Genomic DNA, 23,174 nt, shown 5'->3' with positions numbered 1-23,174 from the left:
TTGTTTACAATCGAACTTTACAAGTGGACGAATCTAAACACTAAGTAGCCGTAGTGCAATGGTACCGACAGTTTGATCAACGCCGTACAGACGTGAGTATTGTTGATAACGAAGTTCAGATCTCGCACCATACTATTTCCATCTGAATGAACATCAGAGAGGGGGGATATTTTCCAACGGTGAGGACGTTCACGGAGTGTTTCTCGAGCCGCTCCGTGACCACAGGACGGGTTTCTATCGTCGACAAACTGAATGATTGGTAGAACGCACCAACTTCGTTTACAGAAACTTGGTGACGATGTTGAAAAATAGTGCCCTGTTTCTGTGTCATTTTGAGTATAGTGCAGCATTCATTACTTGCGCTGGCATAATAATACATAATATCATACATAGGGTCTTTCAGAATCACGTTTCAAACATTTGCGGACAAGTTCGTTACACAAAAACAAGGAGAAAAAATCCAGTAAACATAGGCTCTAAAATTCACACCCTAAGAGTTACGATCACTTGTTCATCTTCGCTCTGAAACATCTCTCTGCGCATAGCTTTTCAGGTACGCATTTTAGGACCGATAGTTACTGGACTTTTTCCCTTGTCTTGGTTTACACTACCTTCTCCCAAAATATGGAGAGCAAAGACCTTGCAGCGGAAGAGATGTGGTCCACAGCATCGAGAATGGAAAAGTGCACATAGCTTTTGAGGTATGCATCTCAGAGTTCATGTTTACCGGTCTTTTTGTTCTTGTTTTCGTGTAAGGAACCTGTCTCCAATTTTTTAAAAACGTTATTTTGAGACACACTCTATGTATATGGCAATACAAACTCTATGCCCGACGTCTTCGTGATTTCGTACACTGGTAAACTCAGAGACCTCAGGACAAGTTACAAGACAGGTGTTTCATCATTCGTCTCGACTTTTATCTACAACCAACTTTCATATCATCATCAAGATACAGAGCTCTGTTAACATATGAGTGGCAAAGATCTGGTTACGACTTGATTTTCCTGTTGCATCACCGATAATATGATCACTGTAGTTTTTTTTTTTTTTTTTGTATATGGCTGTATACCGAAAATGATGTAGCCCGATTGCATCTCGCCCTTGTCAAGTGTGCATACTGTTCCAATCAGCTGTATTATAATCGCTTCATTGACACTATCCATTTGATCTTCGATTACGAATAAGCGAAGAATGTAGAACATTACAGCAACATCTGTTTCAGGATATTCTCTAACTGCATTATGTGCTAACATACTTCATATTGTTTCAAGAAAATGTTCAGATTTTTAACAAAATACTGCATCATTTGTGAATCTGTTGGTCAAAACTGCTCGCTACACGATTGTTTCCTTAGCGACCTATTTTTTTTATGAATTCGACAGCAGACAAATGGGTCGTTTATATTTAAAACGACCGTGATGAGTCCAGAACAGAGTAAAATTCCATATTTTAAAATCATTTTTGTTCGGTTTCCACCTTCCGAGTTGGGCTGTCTCCCTCGTCATGGGCTTTACAGGGCCCAGCCCTGGTGAGACCCCGACGCCTTTACGTCATCTTCTAACTTCTGGAAAACCTCTCCAGGAGGATGGTGGGAACATTTCCAGCCACGACGTTTCTTGATACCTGATAATATGGTGTAATGGTTAACACAACGGATCCGCATTTTGGAAGACTTCCGGTCACACAGATGTAGATTTTTACGTGGTTTCCCGAAACACCTGGAGGCATAGGCCGGGATGATTCCTAAAAAGACATACGATAGGTATACTTCCTCAGCCTTTCCGGAACAAAGGTCGCGCTCTGTTTCAAATGATGTGGTCGGGGTCAGGACGCTCAACCCTAAGCACCTCCTCGATTTCTTGAATGGGGTCTGTCGGTGATTTGCTGATCACAGGTTCACATTTTGCGTGGCAATGCGTAAACTTTATCTCGGTCTGTGCTGTTGGTTGGATCCGCTTCAGGTCCTGGTGGTTTTCCACAGCAATGTGTCGCACCTTCTGGCGTTTGCTTGACCACCTGTTGAAGGCGATCCCACTAGTTTGGAAAATCTGCATGTCCTTAAAAGCGAACAGCAAAGTCCCGTCTTTCTGCAAACAAAACAGAGTTTACCGGTCAAGGGATGCACTCTGAATTCTGAGAATTACCGCCTACAAAATTAAATCCACATACCTGTGATGATATTGCTAACAGTTAATGTCCCTGCTTGGTTACATATGACCTTCCTTTGGGAACGGGGTGAGTAGACAAAACATGGATCTCTTCGTGCTGACTGATTTCAGTTCGTTCGACAGTCTCTTAACTAACACTGCTGCGCTAAACTATGAGGGTGCATGTCATACAGAATGCCTGAGAATTACAGAAGTCTTTCGTTTGACAAATTCAGTAGCCACGGCCTACAGACAATCGTGGTAGACTGCACCCCCGCATAGATGAGCATCCCTATAGCACTGTGTTCGTTTATAATAGCTCTCCTTTGATGGTATATCGCCACTTAAGTGCTTTCTCAAGCCCGTTTCGTGGGAACGCTGGTGTACTTTTAAGCCCCTAATCCGTAGTCTTGGTTTTATTCGGCGGATTATGATATGCGGACGAATTTGTAAATGTTCCACGCACCTTTGTTACATGGCAGATAGTTTGAAAGGAAATTCTGAACTCTACTGTGCGCTTCACGTAACGTGAAAGTCACTTCTACAGATCGGGGTGACTTCTTTTTCTGCTCTTTATCTTCTTGATTGCCAAATAATGGCTCGCCTACACTGGCTTATTACTTACTGTTTGATACTTGATAGCACTTACATTTTGTTGAAGTTGTTACTCTTCAAAGATACGTAGGAGACCCCGCTGATATCAACCGGTATTACGAAAAACACTTCAGAGAGACGACAAGTGACCTGAGAAGAGATTAGAGTTTCAACAGAATGAACGTCCTGCAAATTTGTGCACTGCAGACACAGCGTTCTCAGTAAGCAATTTCAAGCCCAATCATCTCTCCGCACTTTCCATCATAGCGTTGCAAACTTACCGTTTGGGATACTAAGTATAAGAATTCAAATCTTCTTCTGCATAAAAATATTCTTAAATTCATATTTCAAGCCTGTGCTGCTTTATTGCAAGAGTGGTAGTTTCATATTTGCGCTTTGCTTTCGAAATCAGGCGATAAATTTTACTGGCCGTGTGAGGAATTCCAGAAAAATTTTCAGCTACAGTTACGTACATAACAGACAACTTCCTTTGTGTGTGTGTGTGTGTGTGTGTGTGTGTGTGTGTGTGTGTGTGTGTGGAAGGTAATACGCGTATGCAACGGTGGTAGATTAGAGGCTTCGCAATTCTGTTGCATGATCTTTCCGGTGCATGTTCTTTCGGACGTACTCTCTATGCAGCTAAATGCCATTCATTCCTTTGTCTCTCTTGCACGAGTTACATATATCAGGCAACATCTTTGCAAGAGCGGACAATTACTTCCTGCTTTCAGAAGGTAAGCGGCATTCTTTCTCTCCAAGCACACCTTCGTACAGTCACTGTACTCTCCAATGTGAATGACTAGAATGATCATAAATACACGTGATGTATATGGCTACCTTCCCACGAAGATTGTGTAACGAACTGCAATGGTATGGTATTATACGGCGGAGATTTCGTGAAGTTTACTGTACTTCACGATACAGTTGTCACTTACAGCTGCATAGCGAGGTCGTTTTCTTCGAGAAGAGAGCCAAGTTTATCTTAGTTTTTTTAGTTACCAAAGTAAATTGTAATTTGATATTTTCAGACATTTGGGAAATGGTGATTAAAACTGCTTTAATGGTGACAGCGTAATTATCCTACATGTTGAATCATGTCCATAAGTAAATTCAGTTCCTTCTTGCTCCCATTTACTTGACTTCCGTGCATTTAATTTCAGCTGGATGGTGACTATCATAGATTTTTTTATTTGTTATTAAAAAATAAATTTTAGTATACTCATGGTCACCATCATTTTTGTAATGTCAATGTGTATTTAGCACTTCGAATATTTAAAATTTTGAGAATATTCCATCGGTTTAAACTATAACTTCTCAAAGATAGTATTAAAAATGTCACACATCCAAGTAGTCGGTAGTCTATAGTTGACAGATATTATTAGGAAAAGTATTCCACTACTGTAATCTAGATTTGCTCTTCGGTCATTGTACTTGAATGTTGGTTTTCGCTGTCCCAGATTTGCATAAACGTAACTGTGGTACAGAATGTGACTTACATTTAGATTTGTCGTGGTTTCCCCGATTGTATTAAGGGATATACCGTGATGATTCGTTTGAAAATGAATGAATGACTGACTGTCTTCCTTCCCTCTCCTTGTCTAATCCGCTCCTGTGACCCCTCTCTAGATATTTCATTTCCAGTGCTACATTAAACCTTAGTCACTCTACCTACCCTGCATCCAGTACGCCAAAAGTTAAAAGAAAAGAACAGCGTCAATATGGTAGAACAGAAGGAAAAAAAGAGACAATCTGGGCATGAGCAGTAATGTCAGTTGTTAACGTGTAAAACTGAAGAATTTATGCATCTTTACAACACCTGTCTGGGTACTTAGTCTAGAATACGAAATGAACTATGCTCCCGGGGCCTTTCTTATTGTAGATTATGAGTCTTTCCACTAACTGTCTGAGATACCAGTTAGCTTCGTCATAAGATCTGTTCGCTGGTGGGCGAAGAAAACACAGGAATAGCTTTGTTGCTACGTCTTACGATATTTGCGGACGACATGTGCGATTATTCTTAGACGTTGCAATCCGGGACACACAACGTGACAACGCCCTTGACCAGGGGAATCATGGGAGTTACGTCGAGGGTTGCAACGCACCCACGCGCACACAGTCGCATGACGCAAGCGAACTGGCTCAGTCATTTTGACTTTGTCTTCTTGACTCAGGCATTAAGGCAGTGACGCCGACACAACAGCTGTTTCTGTCTTGAGTCTACTGACGAGGCTCCACCGTTACTTATCATTACAAAGAACTGCCTTCTACGTCTTTGCCTGTGGAATTTCCTGGCGGTAAAAATGTGCAATGCAGTACACGTAAAAGTTACTGTTAAGGGAGCTGGATCTTTGTCGAAACATGTTTATCGTCTCTGTTCAGGTCACCAAGAAAACAGCTGACTTTTTACAGACCTAATACATGGTAGGTACGAGCACCGCAGAGAAATCGCTTAGCTTCTGAAAACTCGTGAGGAACCTACTTCCAAAATTTCAATAAAGCCTTTTCGTAAGGAGAAGATCTTTTCTCTTAGATACCGTGCTTGTGTCCTTTTTATTTTCATTTCAAAAGCTGGTAAATGAATACCCCGCGCAGTGTAAAATACCTCTGATACGCCGCGTCGTTGCCGTAATGTATAGTGGAAGAACAAAAACAACTTGGGTTCAACCTTGATTTTTCGCTAGTGACAATGATACAGCTTCACCTGCATTTTGTCGATTCAAAGCACTGAAATGTGAGCAAATAATTCTTGTATTTTCTTCGCAAGTAACAGCATAAATAATTTCTTCCACACAGTTTCAATTAACAATATTTGATTATATGCTTCAGATTTATGTATACAGCTCAAATGTTTCGATACGTGGATCGCATTCGGGAGGACGATGGTTCAATCCTGCGTCCAGCCATCCTGATTTAGGTTTTCCGTGATTTCCCTAAATCGCTCCAGGCAAATGCCGGGTGGTTTCTTTGAAACGGCACGGTCGACTTCCTCCCCCATCCTTCCCTAATTCGATGAGACCGATGACCTCGCAGTTTGGTCTCTTCCCCGAAACAACCCCAACGATACGTGGAAATTACGATGAACTTAATCAAACTATTCCTTACGATCACTTCCTCTTTTTACAAAGCTCAGTATAAAACAACTTTTACTAAATTTTTAACGAATATTACATGTCTTAATTTGACTAGAGTGTGCCAAAATTTTGAAATTTAATTATGTATAATATCGTTCAAGAAAATTTAGCTCATTTGTAGAGACAAATTAAATAGTACATTTTATGTAGTAAAACAACACGCAACGGTAGGGGAGTTAGGTCACCCAAAGGGTAGAGCCAAGTTCTACGTATGACAATATTTGCTACTTACTTGTTGGGTTCACATCACGATAAAATCCAAAGTTACCGTATTTCGGTTGAGCCTAGGAATTTTTTTGTGGTACCTAACGTGAGTTTTGGCTCTTACCAACGTTTTGTGTGTGTGAAAAATGCCGACATAAACTGTACTTTTCATTTAATGTAAAACTTAATCTCTCTCGAAAGACCTGAGTGAGAAAACTGACAAATAGAAAGGGAGACTCAAGCCTTAGTTTTTTTTCTTTCCTCTCGAGCTTCACCTGAGAGTTCATACAACTGTGATGTATCGTGCAGCCCGTCCTTGAATTCTGTCTACTTCTGCCGATCGCACGTGGAAGCGATCACATTCGCTCGAGGGGCACTGAAGAAGGGCCGGCCTCAGCTTTTCATATGTAGCTCCCTTTACAGGTTTGCTCACATATCTTCAAGGATTCGTTCAGTAAACTGCAGCTAGCTAGATGCTTTCTCTGTGGTTATTTTGCACAAATACGCACTTCTCATCGATTCTCGAAATCACTCGCTACACCGCTGTAATGACTTTGACGTTCAAATACATTTTGAGTCGCATTTAAGCTACTATCCAGTGAAAAATCATTATTAGTTTACTCACGAAAAAACCACGAACATCCCGTATATGCTGCAACATTAACTGACGATATCTTGAGGCTAACACGTGAGGATCGTTCAAAGCGCTTGTGCCCACTCTGTAATGATGTCGTCACACAGCGACCTTAGCTTATATCTTCCTTTCTTTTCGTATATGAAGCCGTTTCCTAGGAAGCGGCTTATGTACGATAAAAATACTATAATGTCCGCTTAGACCTGGACAATGTCAGTTGGATGCAAATCCTGCTGACAAGCTCTTTATAGACACACGTGCAAAGTTGTGTGTCTCACGAAATACAAAAAGACAGTGTCACGAAAGCAAATCGCTGATTGTGAATTCTTTGACATCAACCGTATTAGGTACAGATACTACCTATTAGTGACATATGAATATCTGTGCCGGACGGGGACTCCAACTCATACTTCCCGCTTATCGCTAGCGTCGCATAAACCATTCGTCTGTCCTTGCACCCTTCCCGGACCGATCCAAAGCTCGATACGGTACACTGTCTGTATCCCCAAATGCTTGCAACACTGCCGTCTGTCTCGTCTTAATGATCTCCCATTTGTCAAAGGATGTTCCCATTATTCAATAAAAATTTTTTGATTTTTACGTCACTTCATCATAAAACGACTAAAACACTGTACAGCCGACGCTTCGACCCTCCATGGAGCGGTTCTCTTCAGGCGACTAGTTCGGAACTTTCAGCTGTTCTCATTGCCTGACCGCTGACAAGACAATGTCACTTCTCTAAACCCCCGTCAGTTATTCTCATTTCACCGCAGATTTAAAGCGACGTAGCACAAGGGCTGTTACACTGCGCCAATGTGTGTAACAACTGTGTCGCCGACGCCTTTTTCCCGTAGTTTTCGCAGGGTCGGCGTGGCTACAATCAGATTTGGCACGGTTAGTTTGAAGGGGTGGCTGGATGTCCTTCCTGCCACCACCCCAGCATGGAATCGTACTTGTTTCGGCAGTACATATACTAAAATTGGAACGATACAGAGAAGATTAGCATGGCCCTGCGCAAGGATGACACGCAAAATCGTGAAGCGTTCCACAAAATTTTTAAATCTGCCGGCACGGTAGCTCAGCGTGTTCGGTCAGAGGGGTAGCTGTCCCTCTGTAATAAAAAAAACAGTTAATGGATCAACGACGAACTGAAACGGATGTCTTGCGACATCCACTCCGAGGAGATGCAACGAACGAAAAAAAAGTGTAACCCAGCTGTCTGCATCTAGCATAAACCATGAAATAGTGCGAACGTGTTTCACATGTCTGCGAACTGAGGCGGGAAGTTGGGACCAGCCCGGTATTCACCTAGCGGGATGTGGAAAACCGCCTAAAAGCCACACCGGCAGACCGGCCCTCGTCGTTAATTCGCTGGGCGGATTCGATCCGCGGCCGGCGCGCCTACCCAAGTTCAGGAACCAGCGGGTCTAATGTGTATAACAATTCCTACTCAATAAAATTTGTTTCCCCACTTGTAGCTAACTGCGAACCGTTAGTTATGGGACGATATTGTGTTAAGGGGGTAGACCAGTGTGAAGTTAGACTTTGGAACCGATATTCATGATTTTTTCAATAAAATAACAAACACACAACAAAATTGACATTAGCCCTTTATTGTACACCATTAAGACTGTATTTTATATATTTTTGAGTAAAAGAACTTGCGCCCAGAGGACAATACACGACATTGACGGAAGTCTCTCGTGTAGTGCGAGGGCGGTTGGTAGGAGCTTTGAACGCCATATTTTTCAACCTACAACAAAATTTCAAAAAGTTTTTTGAAACTGATGATATAGTCGAACGTGGTCCGTAAAGATACTTTTAAAAAATGGTTTAACAATATGGCGGCAATCTGAGAGTTTTTTCAACAAAAAAGTCTTTACAAAAAAGTATACCAAAAATCCTACGTACTACAGCAGAAAAAACGTCGGCTCAAAATTACCAAAAGGCACAATGTAGTTGCATGTACATAGCTCCTGCCAACTTGAAAAATGTTTTCTAAACACAAGCTCTAATGTTTCAGCTTGTGTTTTGTAATACTGTAACTGAACAGACCTTTAATCGGTAATGCTAGCACCGTACAGTTGGTCCTCTGTTTGACGAAATTATGTCTATTACGCGCCTTCTGCTTACCAATCTAAGCGTCTTTTGCACGACTGAAATTACTTCTCGAACCTTTTTTATCCGTATAAATGCATTTGTTTCTTATTTTCAAGCACTGGAGTTTTATTTCGTATAAAAAGACAATCGAAATGATAAATTAAGCAGATATGAGACAAGCACGTACTTTCAAACCGTTTACCGTAAACGAATCATGTCACGAAGGGAAATCTTGTTGAATAGTATTTTAGTTGATACTGATGGTCTGTAATACTATTCGAAACTAATAGGTCGAGGATGCGCCCCTCCCCTCCCCTCCCCTCCCCTCCCCTCCCCTCCCCTCCCCTCCCCTCCCCTCCCCCTCCCCTCCCCTCCCACCCCCCTCCACCAACCATGCAGTAAACCGCTGTTTTAATATATTTTATCATTTATGGCACACTTTATATTGATGAATCTTAAAAGTAGCCCCTCTAAGGAACATCTTAAGCCAATAAAAAATTAGGCAAGAAAGATCCTACCCTTAAGGAACACAAACAAAAGAAAACATAAATGTGGATTCGCTGCATACATCGTAACATACAGCAGCACCCCTAGGGAGCCTCTGGATATTCCTATTGGCTATTCTTCGGAAAGAGATGACGTGCTGCGCAAAATTCGAATGCAAGTTGCAGACGCATCGTTCGGTGGCGCGAATAATGCGCTCCACCCACAGGTGTGCTAATGTGATCACCTGAAGTGCAGTTGTTTCTCAGTTCTGTCCATTGCAGGTTCTGCTTAGATCTTATCTCAGCTTCGATGTACGACTCCCAACTCCAAGAAAAATTTTCCACTGTAATCGAAAGATAAATTATCTAGCTGTATTTTCTATTCGTACACTCTAAGGCACGCTGGAGAGTTTATTGTTTGTTTCCTCAAGTATGAGTAAATATCCACATCCACTATCAGTTTGCGTCCGTGAAACGGATGTGCTACGTCGCGGCCTCCCGGGTACCATAACCAGATAGCGGTATTAATTACCTTTTGTGTCTCCTGTTCTAAAATCTGTTCATTTCTGGTGCGTAGTGAGGTAAGTCCTGCATATAATTTTTCGCAAATCCGAGAATCAGTTGTGGCAAATTGGAAGACAGGCGACCAGAGTGGCACAGTGGTTAAGGCACTCGATTTACTTTAGAGAGGAGAGGGGGCAATTTTTCTTCTAGCCATCGCTGTATAGCTTTTTCCCTGGTTCCACAAAATCCATTGAAGAGTGTGCTGGGATAGTTGATCTGTCTGAGCCTGTGCTCCGGCTCAGAACTTCGTCATCCTAGGCTTTAGGCCACATGACCAAGATGTCGACAATGAGACAAATGCCAATCAACAAAAAAAATTCCTTATTCCCAGAATGAATTTTAACTCTACAGAGGAGTGTGCGCTGATTCGAAACTTCCTGGTAGATCAAAACTGTGTACCAAACTGGTACTCGAACCAGCGACTTTTGGCCCTGTCCGCCACACGCTTTTAATCTGCCAGGAAGTTTCTGATCAGCGCATACTCCTCCGCAGACTTCAAATTCACTCTGGATACAGTGTTATAGGCTATGGCTAAGCGATGTTTCCGCAATTTTCTTTGCTGTCCTTTATAAAGTGTGTGACGTTTTTGTCCTGCAAGGTACGCGGGAGAACTTCAGTGAAGTTCGGATGGGTGGAGATGTAATGGGGCAAGCAAAGTTTTGAGGTTGGGCCGTGAGTCATGCTTAGACTGCTCAATCGGCAGAGCACTTGCCCAGAGGTTCGAGTCCCGATCCGGCACACAGTTTTAGTCCGCCAGGAAGTTTCAGTTAAGTTATTAAAAGAAGGCTGTCGTTTGAAACGTAGCTCCTTTTTCAATGGAGAGTACTCGGCGAAATTAGCTGGGGATTACTACTACCGCTGCTCTGCAGTTCAGTTTGGTCAGCTCCTTCGAAATAAATGGAATCCGTGCTCTGTGCTGTTCAAGCCGTGAAACCCACCCAGTTCCGACTTGATGTGTGGTGTCGTTCATCCACCTGTTCTCTTCTTACGGACAGCTGTATATCGTTGTCATTTCGACTTGTAACTATTCATCTGTCAAATCTGTCAAAAGAAGCCTTTGACGTCAAAATGACAGGAGGCAACGCGGACGGAACGAATGTGTCGCACAACAAATCAGAATTCAATTTTTATCGAGTGTGTGGTGTTTTTGTTTATGAAATATAGGTCGTCAGAAGCTGTCTTCTGCTATGTTATCAGAGTTGAGTGCTGGTGACAGGTTAATGATCATATTAACTTGTTTGTAAATAATTAAATTACTTTATTAGTACCCATGTCGTTTCACGAAGTATAGCACACTTTAAAGAGCGCTCTTGTTTTCGTCCTTCGACGTGTTATCTCGAATAATATCTCGAAGACGGAAAAAAATGAGACAGTCGATACATGTTAATGCCGCCAAATGCATTGACGCAAAATCCATGTATTTCAGTGGGAGGGATACAAAAATTCGAAAAAAATGAAGAAAATAATTTTCCACGAGTCCAACATAACTTTGTTTTGCAGTTACCATCTCATGCATACTCCATTGACAAGACGTACAGTCATTCTGTCTTGTTTTTCTAGTATGATTATCTTTGTTGCCGGTTATTCATTTACCGAGGGTTGCTGGAAATGCGTGGATATCGCATCGTTGTCTTAGTAAAGCAGAAACTTATGAGACCTGTTTGTTCATATGTTGGGTACAAATTATGTTCGAGCAGTTGCGCTACGTGCAAATCTGTGTTACTGCAAAAACGCATTGGAACTAACAAGAATTCCATACATTTTACACATGCATGGTCTGCATGCTTCACTGTTCTGACAAAATGTTGACGAAATAAGTAAATGCAAAATAGTTTTGTCCATTATGGATGTGGAACGTTGCGACAGTGGTCAATAAAAGTTATCGGACATGACTGCAACCATCCGCCTTTTTTTATGGTAGAAATTTTTATTTTACCATTACCGATTTCAGTCTCCTAGCGAGTCATCGTCAGATGCTGCAAACAAACATTGAGAACTGTATACAATCTGCTGATGAGTTGCTAGACGTCTTGAAACTGATAATACTATTAGAAAAGGTGGCTGGTTGCAGTCATTTCCGACAACCTTTAAATAACATCATGACTGTGGATGAAATCGGCTAATCTCAGTTTTAGCAACAGCTGGGGATCGTTATTCTAAGGCCTCTAGCAGAGGGTAGAGGTCACTTCACATTCATAAGCGCTATGTATTCTCTATACTGAACATTTAATATGGAAATGCCCAACATCACGATGGGCCCTGTGAGTCTTCCTAGGCCTAACGACCGAAGTCATCCTTCTAACGATGACGTCATTTGGACATCTCTACGGACAGATGCGATTAGGAGTCCACATGAAATTGTCTAGCCAGTTCAAAAGTTGGAGGATGGCAAAGGCACACAACCTCCTGTAGGACCTTGCCTAGTTAGGATTTTGGTGTTCAAACCAATTTTCGCGTTGATGAAAACTTTACGTTCATGGAGGAGCATGTATTCCGCACATCACTGTACCGGCTTTCCATGCCAAAACCACAACTTCTCGTTGGGAAAGGTCCCCAGCTGTGCTCAGGAGGCTGAGTACACGTCGGCCAACTCCTCTCACCAAGAAAAAGTCGTTGCTAGTACCTATAAGCAAATCGTGGTCCTCCATCTAGCACTCAAACTCACTCACAGCATAGCTATGAGGCGCACTCAAATATGCCATATTTCCGACCTCTTTTTCCGGACGGCGAAGATAATCCCTGTTCTGAAAAGTGTATATTGTCACGTATAATTGCACTCTCTGACCGAGACGAGCGTGTTAGCACGACGCTCCCGGGGTTGGAGCAGGCGCGACGCTCCGGTTCGAACCCGCCCGGCGGTTTAACGATGGTCAGTGTGCCGTCCAGCCTGGATGTGATTTCTTAGGGAGTTTCCCACATCCGACTAGGCGAGTACCGGGCTGGTACCCATGTCCCGCTTCATTTGTACAGCTCGCAAACCTGCGGAAAACTTTCGCACACTTTCACATGGAGAAGTCTACACGCACACAGTTGGGATACACAGATTCCGTCCTGGGAGTACAGGGGTGACGACAGTAAGGGCATATGGCCACTTTCTGACATTAACAATGCTAAATCCGATAATAACCGTGCCAAACCTGTGTAGGTACCGGATAAAGCCAAAAGAAAGAGGAAGATAGTATCACTTCTTGAATAATTCTGGCCAATGCTATTTCGTTTAGCTTCTACAGCCGATACAAACTAAAAACTTGTCTAATATATGAGCTAAATTACGATATATTTCTAAGACGACTGAATCACCGTTAGCATGGCCACTCTTCAAGATAACCTTGTTGATGCAAAAAGTTATGGAAGAAGACAGAAGACCTATGTCAAAGTCCTCCAAACGTCGGATACATTTATCAGCGTGAAGAGGCAAGAATCTCGTATAAAATTTTTGAAAGATCTTTGACTTGTGTCGTGTCTCTTGTTCATCGCGCCTTTTATCTTTTACTGAGAAATAGATACGAAATTAAAGTAACTCATTCGCAGGTTGCACACATGGGATTACCTGAATTGACGCAAATAACATTATCTGTCAATAGTTAAGCCGCATTTCAGTTTGACAAACTGAGGAAAACAAGCCAAAGGTTCAATCAATATCGCAAATGGAAGGTACTGTCGGCCATGGTAATCTTCAGCAGGCCACAAAGAAAAAAAGTGCTGACACTGCCATAGTTTGCTCTTAGTTGGCGCAATCTCGAGTCGGTCTCTAAATGTGAGGCAAAGAGTCCCATCAGGAAAGCAAAGAGGCAGTGGTAAGACTTGCAGAGAAGGTATTAAAGGGCTACTGAACGTTTCTTCGAGAAAGGGCATTGGTAAAAACTTTAGTATTGTATCGAATCGGAAACGAACAAGTCGAAATGAACAGAGCGCGTTTCAGAAATTTTAAACACAGAGCCTCACCAACGCTGTCTGAATAGTCGTTCAGTTTTAAACGTACGTTCGTACAGAATGATTGTTATTTAAACTGTGCTCCTCTTCTCTAAGCTGCTGCGTTTCCGGTTGCCATAGTCTCGAAACAGGAGATCGCCTATTCATCTCTGTCTTGAGACATGGTTATTGGTTTCAAATCTGCTATTATTTTATGTATACAGTAGATACTAAACTGCACTGTGTGTGTGTGTGTGTGTGTGTGTGTGTGTGTGTGTGTGTGTGTGTGTGTGTGTGTGTGTTTTATAATATTGATGCAGATACGTACAGGGATCCTAATTTAATATGTAATATGAAAGTATCTGACTGGCCTAGATGCCACATGCCAGTTTTAAAAATGAATATTTTCTTTGGACCTTCGAGTTACTGCCTATGCATTTCTTGTAAAGTGTTTAACGAAATTTTGCAAAAATTAAGTCGCTTAACACAGCTTTGAGCCAGTACAACAAATAGGGCGTCATACCGCTGTTTTAATTGTCTTGACATCTGGCTTCAAGTTTTTCATGGTTTGTCTGAACCGATTATGACTTCCTTGAAAACATAGTAGACTTCCTTCCCCGACCTTGTGTAGGCCGAGCTTCTTTCTCTGACAAACTTCCTTTCTTTCATTCTTTCTTCTTTCCTTCGTTGTGATTATTACATATCCGCTGATTTCCTTGATATTCATCTCCCCCGTCGTCCGAAATTTTACTGCAGCTAATACGAAGACTTGAAATTTTCATCTCCGTACCTAACTCCTCCTCGCGCTCATCTATTTACAGTCCTTGTGTTCTTTCCGTTTAGATTAGCAATCGCAGAGTTCGCTTTGGCTACTTACTTTAAACAGCACTGTGGGTCTGCATGTCCAACATTCTACGTCAACTAATTTGTACGTCCTTTCTCTTCAGCTCTTCCAGCTCCCCTCCCCCCCCCCCCCCCCCCGCCCCCCTCCTCTGAATCCCCCCTCCAGTTTCAAACAACCAGCAGTTCCTTCAGTTACCCCTTCCAGGCTCCACAGACCCTTCTATCGCATCTGACTCAATACCATTCCAGTGACTGAGCGTTCAGCGTAACACAGGTACCTAACGTTTCTAATCCGAAAATGTCGTACTGGAGGTGCTTTGCTGTTGCCTTCCATCGACTTGCTATTCTCAGCCGGTGGGTACTTCCGCAGCTGTTGTTTATGTTGTGTATGGGTCGTTGTGAAAGTGAAGGGAAACGAGAGGGTGAAATATGGGGCTGCAAAGCTTGACGTTCCCTTTCCGAGGTTGCATCACTGTGTCACATGTGACGGTTGCTCACTCCCTTTATCGTTCAATCGCCGGAAACCCAATGGGCTACCTCTAAATTGAGCAATATCGCACCAGCGTTCACTAGCGATCAGGGACGATTGAGTCGGCTCGTCTGAACCACCGTAAATCGTGGCTAGCGCAGAAAAGTCTTAAATGGTGAAGATTAAGATCGCTTAGCTCACTGATTTATATGCTCAATGGCTTAGTACGAATACACGTGCGGCGCATATGCTATATGGCTGGCAACAGGTTTGCGAGACTGGATACGGGTAGTTGTCATAGCAACGACTGTCTTACCACTGCAGCCTGGAGACGCCGTGACCTTCGCGCACCACATAGTCCGCTTATCTCGTGCAGGCACCAGGGTGGCACCTATGCGTCAGACAGCGCACCGTGGACCGTAAAGGACAATACAGCTCTGTGTGATTACTAACAATCGCTCCACAACGTGAGCGTTCCAACCTAGCCCTGTTCATCCCTAAACGCGACAAGCCGTGAGTCAGAATCATGAAAGTTGAAGGTCTCAGTAACCACCTACATTCTGGGGTTCACTATTACTTTAGAACGAGGAAACGGCTGTTCAGCTCACTACGAGACATCAGCAACATACGCCATCGACATGAGCAAAACTATTGTTACAAAGTCGTTTACCGGTTTGCAGCAAGACAACAAAAACGGTTATATGCTAAATAAATTAATAAGAGATCGTACTGTTTCGCAGGCTACACAAAACAGTTCAGAATAAGTTTTTAGAAGCAACGAAAAAAAACAGGCAAAATCTAAAAGATTGGCAATGTTTTGCTGAAGTTCTAAATTTAGCGCGGGCTTTAATGCGAGATGGTTCAAATCGTTCCCATAACGAACTGTCTCGAAAGCTGGCAGAAAAATCCAAAGAGATTCTGGTCCCATGTAGCGTATACCAGCGACAAGACACAGTCAACTACAACACAGCACTATAATATTAATGATACTGCTGACAGTGCCACTAAAGCGGAGCTACTAAACACCCTTTCTTAACTCCTTCACTAAAGAACACGAAGTAAGGGTTGCAGAATTCTAATCCAGAACAGCTGTCAGTATTAGTAACGTACTAGGGGGCAGTTAAATGAAAACGAGAAAAATATTTGCATTTAACACGACTGTGGACTCCCTTTCAAATAACGTGAGAAATTCCCACCATGATCATTTACGAGCAAAAAATGGTTCAAATGGCTCTGAGCACCATGGGACTCAACTGCTGAGGTCATAGGTCCCCTAGAACTTAGAACTACGTAAACCTGTCTAACCTAAGGACATCACACACATCCACGCCCAAGGCAGGATTCGAACCTGCGACCGTAGGGGCCACGCAGTTCCAGACTGTAGCGCCTAGAACCGCTCGGCCAGCCCGGCCGGCATTTCCGAGCAAACATCATTTGTATAGAATGTGATTTTCACTCTGCAGCGGAGTGTGCGCTGATATGAAACTTCCTGGCAGATTAAAACTGTGTGCCCGACCGAAACTCGAACTTGGGACCTTTGCCTTTCGCGGGCAAGTGCTCTACCATCTGAGTTACCGAAGCACGACTCACGCCCGGTACTCACAGCTTTACTTCTGCCAGTATCTCGTCTCCTAACTTCCAAACTTTACAGAAGCTCTTCTGCGAACCTTGCAGAACTAGCACTCCTGAAAGAAAGGATATAGCGGAGACATGGCTTAGCCACAGCCTGGGAGCTTCTGTAAAGTTTGAAAGGTAGGAGACGAGATACTGGCAGAAGTAAAGCTGTGAGTACCGGGCGTGAATCGTGCTTCGGTAGCTCAGATGGTAGAGCACTTGCCCGCGAAAGGCAAAGGTCCCAAGTTCGAGTCTCGGTCGGGCATACAGTTTTAATCTGCCAGGAAGTTTCATCATTTGTATATGTTGCTTCTACCTCATAAGAATCCCTCATACTTCAGAAATATTCTAGTCAGGTATACACAAGTGATTCGTAACTGAGAAGTCTGGACGGCATAGTAATATTATCTGCTATATATAATAAGTAGTACGGCAGCGAAAAACAGTTGTCTTCAGATGACCGCAAATATACTCAGAAAAATTCTTTTTACGCCATTTTATTTTCTGGCTGCTCAAAACCAAAGACTACATTTATACCAAAATGTTCAAATGTGTGTGAAATCTTATGGGACTTAACTGAAAGGTCATCAATCCCTAAGTTTACACACTACTTAACCTAAATTATCGTAACGACAAAACACACACACACACACACACACACACACACACACACACACACACACACACACACACACACACACACACACACACACGTGTCCGATGGAGGACTCGAACCTCCGCCGGGTCCAGCCGCACTGTCCATGACTGCAGCGCCTGAGATCCGCCTGCATTTATACCGTCTGTCGCATAGGAAACACTGTAGATTTTTCATGCGCTTACGTTTGAGCGCTTTTAAGTCTTAGACATAAATTTTGTGTAAATAAGAATTAGGCACCATTTGACAAGACGAATGCTTTCCAGTAGTTTGTCTGGTACCACGCCTACTGCAAGCCAAAATAAAGATGAAGTCATATATAATAATAATAATAATAATAATAATAATAATAATGTACCCCGAGAAGAGAACCTGGTCTCGTGGTTGGTCAAGTATAGAATAAACGAAGGCCAGTCTTGAAGCCTTCCGATTTAAGAGATACGGAACACTGCCGCTATCCGTCACTGACAGAGTTGACATTCCAAAAGATCGACAGCAGGTCTCTCAATATTGTTGCATTGTCACTGAAATATTCTGGAAGATTTTATCGCGTATCGGGACGGTCGCAAATTGCCATTATGAACAAATGGAGTGGCAGGGAGGAAAAAGACGTGATTGCGCTATAAGCCCCTGGGATTAGCGCAGAGATTGATTACCGCTACGGACCTGTCGGCGCGGTGGGCTTGTCGAAGCGTCAGCTGCGATATGTTGACCAGTTGCGAAGTACAATACGTCGCGCGTGCCAGGCACGCGCCGTACAAACCACCTGCCTAACAAGTTGTCGACGGAAGGAAGGAAGGCAGAAACTTGGGAACTTAAGTATCATCAAGATCAGACAACAGGAAACTTGCCACTAACATGGCTGACAGGGACCTGAATCCTTGTTCTCCAAACTAAGGGTCCAGTGACACTGTACCCATCATCAAAATACGTCGCACGAGAGGTTGTTGTTGTTGTTGTTGTTGTTGTTGTTGTCTTCAGTCCTGAGACTGGTTTGACGCAGCTCTCCATGCTACTCTATCCTGTGCAAGCTTCTTCATCTCCCAGTACTAACTGCAACCTACATCCTTCTGAATCTGCTTAGCGTATTCATCTCTTGGTCTCCCTCTACGATTTTTACCCTCCATGCTGCCCTCCAATACTAAATTTGTGATCCCTTGATGCCTCAGAACATGTCCTACGAACCGGTCCCTTCTTGTCAAGTTGTGCCACGAATTCCTTTTCTCCCCAGTTCTATTCAATACCTCCTCATTAGTTATGTGATCTACCCATCTAATCTTCAGCATTCTTCTGTAGCACCACATTTCGAAAGTCTTCTATTCTCTTCTTGTCCAAATCATTTATCGTCCATGTTTCACTTCCATATATGGCTGCACTCCATACAAATAATTTCAGAAACGACTTCCTGACACTTAAATCTAAACTCGACGTTAACAAATTTCTCTTCTTCAGAAACGCTTTTCTTGCCATTGCCAGTCTACATTTTATATCCTCTCTACTTCGACCATCATCACTTATTTTGCTCCCCAAATAGCAAAACTCCTTTTCTACATTAAGTGTCTCATCTAATTCCCTCAGCATCGCCCGACTTAATTCGACTACATTCCATTATCCTCGTTTTCCTTTTGTTGATGTTCATCTTACATACTCCTTTGAAGACACTATCCATTCCATTCAACTGCTCTTCCAAGTCCTTTGCTGTCTCGAGGGCTCGGCGCTTATTCTTCTGGCTTCCAGTTCAGGAACACCCCAGAACCGCCTGATTTCTAAAATTGGTGAGGTTCATTTTTTTATATGTACGTCTACAAATGTCACTAATTAATGTTGGATTCCTTCTGCGCTCCCCCCCCCCCTTCCCCCCCCCCACCACTGCTGACGAATCCTCCCATTCTCCTCCGCCGAACTTCATAATGCAGGGAGCGTAAAGCGTGTGACCCTAGAGCGGACTTTCGCAGCACATGGGCAAGGTGCGGCACGATTAACACTGACGGCCACAACACAGATTATGTTACGCTGATTACTTCTTATTGGTGGTCTCGTACCCCCGCCGAGTTGGAGAGATGTCACTTCCAAGTAAATGAAATGTCGCTGGTCTGTTTGATGGATGGAAAGATTGACCAGCAGAACTCATTATATGATAACTTCTCACGTTTAGATAAACTGCAAAAGATTGTTGTGAGCGCATTTTTTCCCTCGATAGTTATATCTGCGTAGTTAGACCAGCAGTGATAGCGTCAAGATGTTTGTGTGGGCTATTCCAATTAAATTTGTTCTTCACCGAGCAGAACGAATAACAGAACTTCACCTGACGACATACCGAGATCCTACCAGTAAGAATTGGAAGAGATTGCTGCGACCAGTGCAGTTGTTCCACGGGAAAAACAACCAGGTCACTCAAGGTATCACAGTTTACCGTAGAAATAAGGTTTTAATACAGACTGATACCGTATATTATTTCTGTAGTTTCTGTCTAATTCTTGTCTAAATGACTCGAGGCGGAAAAGGACAGTATAAAATAGCTGTGAAAGGGTAATTACAGTCATCTCAAACGGCCAAAACTGCATGGATCCTGCGCGGAACGAACAGACTACAGAACAGGCTACCGTTTCGCACCTGATGGACATTGTGGCCTTCATCTAGGAGATCGTTCTTCAACACTAGAACTGCAGGTAGAGGACAAATAGGATTCAAACCGGAGGTGCTCCGTGGCCGCGGTAATCCATTCGCACTACTTCAACACAAAAAAACAAGGCTGTTTGCATTACTAAGTATGGGTTTCTCACGGAGAACCAGGCTGCGCGTATTCTTTTTCATCTTTAGCTGTGTCAAGTTTCATCAGAATAGATCCACTCAGTGGCAGTGGATGAGCACTTTATTACAGAAGTGACCTTTAGATCGGACACAAAAGGAACGTGGCTATATATATATAAAATTTGTGCACGATATTTTCTGTGAGCTGGATTAGGAGATCCCACTTCTTTGGTTTCCAACTGATATCGTACATTATTTCTATAGTTTCTATGTAATTCTTGTCTAAATGACTCGAGACGGAAAAGGACAGTATAAAATAGCTGTGGAAGGGTAATTACAGTCATCTAAAACGTCCAAGACTGCAGTTGATACGTACGTGAGTGGTGTATCTGAAACGCTGCACAAGAACAAGCGAGCATCGTCTGGAAGCACGTGGCTCGAAAGACCGTCGCTAAGATCAGTTGGTTTCCTGTCAGTAACAGGTGTGGCTAATTTGTTTGTTGTAACGATTCTTATGAACAATAAGTAAATGCTTTTAACCATCTTAACAATATTTGAGCGTCATTTCCTAGACCACTGACTTTCCCTAATTCTTAGGACCACGTCAAATCTAATCAACAGAAATTATACCGGCGGTGGACAGAAATACGGAACACCAAAACACACCACTTTACCATCCTAACATGGTATTTTAAATCCGTTGGCATCCAAAACAGATTCCACCCATCTCGGAATGGATAAATACAGGTCTTGTGTAGTTTTCAAGGGAAAATTATGCCAGTCTTACTGCATAATAGTGACAAGTTCATCTAACTATGATGGAGAGAGATCACGCACCTTCTCTCCAGAGTAGACCACAAAGTCTCATTAATTTGGAGATCTGATGGCTCGCAATTCATTCTCGTGCTCACAAAACCAGTCCTGGACGCCAAAAGCTCTGTGAACAGGAGCCCTGCCCTCTTGGAACACGGCATCACCATAGCGGAGCAAATATTGTGTCTTGGGATGGTGCTGATAAGCCAAAAAGGTTACATGACCCGTGGAATATCACGATATGGCAGCTCAAATCATCACCGAGACCACTACCATGTTTCACTCTTGGGACGTGAACTTGGACAAAAGTTGGAAACAGTGTGCAGCAAGACTCATCCGACCAAATATCTTAGTTTTATTACTCCCCATTCCAGATTTCATGGCTTCCCCAACCATGTTTTCCTGTTACGGGCATTTGCGTCACTGACGTGTGGTTTTGGAATTGCAGATTGCCGTGCAATTTCTTACTTAGGGAGTTTCTTCATGTTTTGGTACTGACAGCGTACTAGAGTGCGACAATCAGTTCTACAGTGACTTTTGCAGCTGCCGTCCTGTCATTTTTCGTCACAGTCTTCAATTACCGTCTGTCACGATTAGTCAGCACACACTTTCGTGCGCGTTGTGACTTAGTGGATTGTGTTTTCCCGCTTTCCCTATATGCGGTAAAAATGTTAGATATCATTCCTCTTGAAACAACAAATACTTCGTCTACCTGAAAGTAGTTCTAAGAATCCTCTACCGAATACTTAAGTGGGATTTTACTGAGTCTCATATAGGTGTAGCAGCTCAGTTCCACTGGAAATCTACAGATCCAGTTGTCTGTTTCATCGCTTCAGTCACCTAAGATTTTCCATACGACCTCGTTCAATTCACCGTGATTTTCCTAAACCGCTTACCGTTCCTTCCCCATCATTATCCATTGTGAACGTCCTTATGTCTTTCCTTTCAGTTCAACAACTGCCACGCAAGCAACTTCCTTGATACTGTCTTTCCAACATAATGGCTGGCCTTCAACCTCCTCTTTCTATCACTCACCGTCCTTACACCAGCATGCAAGTTCAGTGGCGATATAGTGAATCCAGCATAATCCTATTCCAGAGAAGGTGAGTTGAAACTGCCACCCAGCCATACTGATTAATGTTCTTCGTCATCTCTCCCTGCCAATTCTGGCGAATTTCGAGGTGCTTCAACAATATCAGAGTCCTTTCCCCCATCCTCCTGCAGTGCTGCGTCTATAACGACGTGGATGGCGACGAAACGCTGAAGCTTCCATCGTCCCTCCTACATGCCTTTCGTTCGCCGTTGGCAGATCGATCATTTCTGTATCTAGTTGTCACTTTTAGCTGTGACGATTAAATACATTTTTTTTTCTTCGCATGTAAGCACCTGATGAAAACAAAAGGAAATTGGGCTTGAAGCGCCGTCCGGACCATCCGCTAACTGCTTGGAAATTTTTCACTTTAAAACTGCGCATAACATTAACACGAACCATGGCGTAGTTCTATTGTTTTCTTCGTCCACCTGTTTGTTCCAAAACTTTCTACTCGATGTCTCTCATCGTAGGAGCGATTAGGTCTATCGCAGCGAGGACGTAGGCAAATAAAACAGAGTACTTCTGGTGCCCACCAACGAAGTTACTGCGCCACAGTAGCTTACACCATTTCCATTATTAACTATGCTTATCAGATTCCAATTATAATGTTTCATGCTCCTTACAGCGCAACGGTGATCGATGAGTTCCTTTTGACATCACCGCGATATTTTTTTTCCTTTTATCTCAGATATGTCGCGCAGACAGGCGGACCTGTGGCAGCTGCTGCCGCGAGATTACATATGAAACTTACGAAACGAGAGAAAGTTGGGACACCAGGACGGCGTATCTATGCCCGAGGGTTGATACCAGATTAGAGCCGCCGATGTAAATATTGAATGTGGCCTAGTAAGGGAAAACATAGGAAGTTTCTAAAGAGGACACGAAAACACATGAATAGTACATTAAAATCTATGAGTATTTAAATGTTTTTTTCTGTCATTTTGCCCGATGATGTCATGCCTCAAAAACGTGTTACAATAACAATAATATTTTTCACCAGTCAGAACTTATGAAAGCCCTCTTAAAACTGAACGTCCTGTAGGCGAAATGCGTAAGCCTACAGATTAAAACGAACATTGATGCTCATGACGGGATTTGAACCCCCTCAATCTTTTGTCACTTGCACGTATGTGGGTACCAGGTAATTAAATATTGATCACTCAAT

At 42.9% G+C, this 23,174-nt stretch overlaps 1 protein-coding gene and 1 non-coding gene across 2 annotated transcripts in view; both read left to right on the top strand.

The window, feature by feature from the left end:
- The window catches only part of LOC126356248 (putative inorganic phosphate cotransporter), a 156,457-nt gene that overhangs the window by 85,065 nt on the left and 48,218 nt on the right, over positions 1-23,174 (top strand). The window lies entirely within an intron of this gene.
- Positions 7,660-7,765, top strand: LOC126357170 (U6 spliceosomal RNA). The gene has a single exon (XR_007566145.1). It is a non-coding gene; the product is annotated as a U6 spliceosomal RNA (small nuclear RNA).

The sequence above is a fragment of the Schistocerca gregaria genome, chromosome 3 (assembly GCF_023897955.1).
Source record: "Schistocerca gregaria isolate iqSchGreg1 chromosome 3, iqSchGreg1.2, whole genome shotgun sequence".
Lineage (NCBI taxonomy): Eukaryota > Metazoa > Arthropoda > Insecta > Orthoptera > Acrididae > Schistocerca > Schistocerca gregaria.
Note: the sequence above shows the minus strand (reverse complement) of the source record. Positions and strands in the feature narration are given on the sequence as shown.